Raw genomic sequence first — 6,000 nt, 5'->3', positions numbered from 1 at the left:
TAAAAGTAGAAGATTTCCTCAATCCAGTAAAGGGTATCTATGAAAATCCTAAAGCTAGTATTATAACTTTAGTGATGAGAGACTGAATGCCTTCATCCTATGGTCAGAAACAAGATGATATGTCTGCGCTTATCACTTTTTTGTTGATTTGGTGGTATTGGAATTTGAATTCGGGGCCTTGGGCTTGCTATATAAGTACTTTGTTACTTGAGGTCTACCTTTAGACCTTTTTGCTTTAGGTTATTTTTTAGATAATGTCTCACATTTTTGTCCTGGTCAGGCCTGGACTGCAATCAAATTATCTGTCTAAAATCTCCCATGTAGCTAGGGCCATAGGCACATACCACCATGCCCAGGATATTTGTTGAGATGGGATCTTAATTTTTTTCATAGGCTCGAACCATGATCCTTTCAATCTCTGCCTCCCAAGTAGCTGAGAACACAGGAACGAGCTGCCATGCCCAGCTTCCCATCACTTTTATTCACCATTGTACTGAAGGATTTAGCCAAGCTAGTTGGAGGGGGTGCTGTTTTTTTGCTCCCTCTCTTATTAGAGCAAGCTTTCTCTCTTGCTCCTGGTTATTACTGGACCTAACTGGGCTTAACTGGGGGCAACTGGAGATTCAGAAAACACACAGGATTGACAGATTGACAGAAAGTGGGGTCAGGTGTGTTTGGTGCTCAGGTGGAGGTGTCTAACCATCATTGCTTCTTTTCTCTATCTTTATTCTTTAAGGCCTTACTCCTTGCAGCAATTTAAAACCTTGCTTAAAACCTCTTTCCTTAGACTTGCTCTGTCCCATGTTTGCTCTTAGCTTATCTTTAGCCTAATCACTCTTAAAGTCTTTTGCCCCCAGGCTTGCAGCTTTTCTTTAGGATTTTGTTTTTAGCTTTCAGACTTGCAAAGTCTTGGTCCTCTATCTTGCACTCTCCCATGTTCTCGTTGGCCTTTCTTTAGCTTCTAAAGTCTTTAAAGTTCTTTCTTTGGCTTTGCTTTTCTATCAACCCCTCTTTAGCTATGCTTTTCCTTTCAGCAATTTCCCTTTAGCAGCTCTTTTCCCTTCAGCAATTCTTTTCCCTTCCAAAAACTTCCCACACCAGAAAGCCCAAAGCAAAAAATATCAACCCAAGCCCAAGCCCAAGCCCCCCAAATCCCAAACTTAAAAAGCCCACCAAACCACAAGCCAAAGGCAAAAACCAAAAGCCCCCAGCCCTCCTTCAGCGGGCCTTTTATAAATAGCTGCAAACAGGATTGCGCAGAGGTTCTCTGGGAGGGGCATGACATTGTAACAGGAGAAACCTGCAGTTCCTGCTTCTCTGAATGCAAGCTTAGGAGATGCAGCTGTTCTGATTTTTCTGTTTCATGACCAGGGCTGTGCCTAGCTCGGCCTACAGGTGAAAGCAATTAAGCTGCATCTCACCTTGCTTATGTCCAGTTCTCATAGGTTTTTCATAATCCGATCTTCACAGCTAGTCTGACAAAACAAAACAAAACAAAAGACAAATGACATCACTATCGCTAATGAAATAACTTCTACAACAGAGGTATTAGAGCTAATATTAGCTTATCAAAATTATAGGATACGAGATCAATGTACAAAATTAAATAGTATTTCCCTATTCTATCAATGAATAATAATAGATTGAAAACAGAGCAATGTTTAGATTGGCACCAAGAATATGAAATAATTGCTGACCAATTTGACAAAACGTCAAGACCTTCACATTGTAAATTACAAAATAGTATCCAGAGAATTTAAAGAAATCCTAAATGGAACAATAAATCTTTTTATGGCTCAGAGATGCAATATCATTAAGAAGTCAATACTTCCAAAATTAATCTACACCCAGTGCAATCCAAACTAAAATCCTAGCAGTTTTTCTGTAGAAAATTTATAATATACATATATGATCTTATAAGCATACATATTATACATATATGTGTACATGTGTGTATATATATTGAGAGAGAGAGAGCAGGATTGCAATAGAGGGTCTGTATGAGGGGACCAAGAGGAGGCAGGAGAGAAAAAGAGAATGATATAGAGTGAATAACATTGATATTATGAATTTGTGTATGAAGACGGTATAATGAAATACATTGAATGCTGTTGAATAATAGGGGAGTAGGTGACAGAGACAGAGTATGTAATAGAGGGGGTTATTCTGATTAAAGTACAATATATACGTGTGTCAAATAACAAGGCAACTCCCCCTTGAACACTTTAAAAAATTGAAGGTCAGGAAGGTAAAACAGGTCCTGTCTGTGAGTAGGTACCAGTGGGAAGGGGGGGCCCTTAAGGAAAGGGTGAAGGAGGGTGAATATGAAGGATATGTTTTATATACATGTGTGAAAATAGAACAATGAAACCTGTTGAAATTTTTCTAAGAAGCGAGAGAACGGATGAGGGAGTGGGTGAATCTAATTAAGATATGTGTAAGAACATATGTAAATGTCACAATGAATCCCTCCTATACAACTATTATATACTAACAAGAAATTTGATTTTACAATTCATATGAAAACTCAAGGTATCAAAAAACACTAAGTAAATGGAATTTGGAGAGATAGCAATACGTGAATTCTGAACTCAAGACTTATTAAAAGGTATATTAACCGAGACAGCCTCTTGATTTATAACATGACTAAGTCCCAATGCACACATCACAAGTGAAATATATCATAATTTGAAAATTCATTCGATATACCTAACATACTGAACATCATAGCTTGCTAACACAATATACAGTAATAAATCAGTTGCTTGTTTTCAAGATGGTGTGGCTACCTCATAGCTTTGGATCCCTGCTATTGCCCAGCACCATGACTGAATATTGTACCACGTAGTGCTAGACTGATTAAAGGTCAAAATTCAAACTTGAAAGTATAGTTTTTAATATATGTATATCACATTTGCACTGTCCTAAAACTGAAAAATTGTATGTCAAACCACCATAAGTCAGGGAATATTTCTATTTTTATTGGCATGAAAATTTACAAATTTCCAGATGAACCCACAGATATAAGGGGTTCTGCTTTTACCAGAGGTGAAAATGAATTGAGTAAAGAAATTATTATCTTTAAAAGAAATGGCTCTGAACGTTTGAATATTCAAGTGTGAAAAAACCTTTAATTTTGGTGCCTAGAGAAACAAACTGAAAATTAAAGATAGACCTAGTTTAAAAACTTTAAAAATCTAAATCTTCTTAAAATAACATAGCATAAAATCTCTGTGAACTAGGATAAAGCAATATTTTCTTAGGTACAAAACCAAGAGTATAATCCCTAAAATTTAAAAAAATGGTGAATTTTGCTTCATAAGTATTATAAACTTCTGTCCTTCCAAACACACAGTAAGAAATTTAAAAGACAAGCTATGGAGTGGGAAAAAATATTTATAAAGGAAACACCTGAAAAAGAATTCCATTCAGAATATGTAAATAATTATCAAAACTCATTAGTAAAAATAAATAATTTTTACACTTGATCTTAGTCAAAAGGCCGAGAAGTGATAATAAATAATTTTTAAATAGGCAAAATATTTGAAAAATATACATTGAAGAAGATACATGAATAGTAAATAATTTCATGAATATATGCTTGATATTATTATTAGTCATTAGAGAAATGAAAGTTAAAGCCGCAATCATAGACCACTACATAACTGGTAGAATGTTATAGTTGAAATGAATATAATAAGTATTGGTGAGGATGTAGAGGAACTAAAACTTGCATCAATTGCTAGCACTTCTATAATTCCTTTGAAAACCATTTTCTGCCTCTTGAAAAGTTAAATATACACCCACAATACAAAGTTAGCAGTCTGCAACTGAGAAGAGAGCCTCATGAGAAGCTGACTATCCAGAACTGTGAAAAGTAAATTTCTGTTGTTCATAAGCCATTTAGTCTATGGTATTTTATTATAGAAGCCTCAACTAATAAATACATGAACACAAATAGGCACATTTTGGTGCATCCATACAACACAGTGCTATTCAGCAACAATAATAAACACTGTTGGTAGATATAACAACATAGGAAAATCACAATATAATTATGTTAAGTTAAAGAAGTCAGACAAACAAAAATTACCTAATATATAGTTCTATTTATATAAAATTAAAAGAATTATAATCAGATAATTGGTTGCTTGGGGACTAAGAGTAGGGATAGGGAAGGAAAAGAAAAGGTATGGGGAACCTTTTGGGATGTGATTACTACATTCATTATCTTTATCATGGTGATGGTTTTATAGATAAATTCATTTGTTAAATTTCATAAAATAACATACTTTACATATGTGCAATACATTAGCTATCAATTTAATTTCAATAGAAAACAGAAGAAAATTATATTTATAAAGTCCAATATGCAGCCTTTTGGCAAAATAGTATATTTTCTTATAAATAATTTAAATGTTTATATTATTTCTATTCATTTCTACTACAAGCCATTTTAAGTGATTGCAATTTTTTCTCAAAATTTAAATAAGGCGTACCTATAAAATAATTGAAGAAATAAGTATAAACATTAATAAATTCTAATGAAAATTATTTGACTAAACAATTTAAAGTATAAATAAGCAATCAATACAGAGGAGTGATTCCTTTAAGTATTTTTTATTATTTCCCATTGAGAGCAGTAGCAGTTTAGCTAAAATGGTGAGTTGTATTGATGCCATATGGATCCTCCTTTATTCAAGTGGAATCCACAGTTCTGCACCTGGGAACCTGTTAGAAATGCAGAACCTCAGTTTTCACCCAGATATGTGATTTTGACATGGTCTCAAAGTAATTCATGTACACATTAAGGTTACAGAAGTTTAGGTAGATGGCATTTTGAGAAACTTTGCCTAGTTACATCAGGAAAGATCTTCTTGCACATATTTTACAGTATCCCCATCTTCTTCTTAAAACTTTTATTAGCATAAAATCAGTTGTACCAAGGGATTTCATTATGATATTAACAGATATGTGTAATATACTTTGATAAAATTCACCATGACAATATTACACTTTCTCAACCCTCTTTGTTCAAAACATTTTGTGGATTTCATTACAGCACCCTCATCTTCTGCAACAGGTGATGGCTTTTATCAAAAGGGGCTGGAACATAATGCCTCTTCATAAAATATTGTTCACTTCTAGTTTAACCACTGGCTTTTTGTGGTAATTCAGAGCAGTGGGATATTGTACCAGATTTATGGAATATTTTTGGTTATTTTGCTTCTCCCATTTCTCTCATTATACCATGTACTTAACAGTCATAAGATTTCATTGATTTAAAACTGTATATTTATTTACCTGTCTACTTATTTCATGCCTGTCTTCTCTACACTTGAAAGTTCTTGAAGCCTGCAGTGATTTCTGTTTTGCTCTCCAATACTTAGCACACAGTTAGTGCTTAATAACTTTTCATTGGCTGATGTTTTATTTTTCATTTTCAGATATTTATTTAAATTACATTATATACAGAAAGTGCACAAATTATATTTCCATGTGTCAATGTATTATCACAGCATGAACACAGGCATGTAACCATACTCGCAGAGATTCAGAATACTGTTGACACATCAGAAGCTCCTGTGCCTCTTCCTATTTACTACCTCTTCTCTCTTTTCACAAAATATATCTTTCCTGACTAGTGTTTCCTACCTTCACACTTTCTATAAATGGAATCAAGAGTTCATCTTACTTTGTTTCTGAATGATTTTCACTTAATATTATGCTTTGGAGTCTCTTCCATATTGTTAAATGAAGCAATAGTTCATTCATCTTCACTGTTGTACAGGTTTTCATTGAATTGACCAAACCATGAAATAGGTTTTGTTGTTAGCTAGAATTTTCTTCCCTAAGAAGGACAACTTAAGCGATGAAAGATTTAGTTTAGCTCTTAATTTCAGTTTTCAGTCTATGATGGTGGACAGGGTATTGTGGAGCAGAGAAGCTGACATCATGACAACCAGGAAACAGAGAGAGAGAGGGAGAGAGAGAGAGATG

This window comes from Castor canadensis, chromosome X (assembly GCF_047511655.1).
Source record: "Castor canadensis chromosome X, mCasCan1.hap1v2, whole genome shotgun sequence".
In the NCBI taxonomy this organism is placed as follows: domain Eukaryota; kingdom Metazoa; phylum Chordata; class Mammalia; order Rodentia; family Castoridae; genus Castor; species Castor canadensis.
This window is presented reverse-complemented; position numbering follows the sequence as displayed.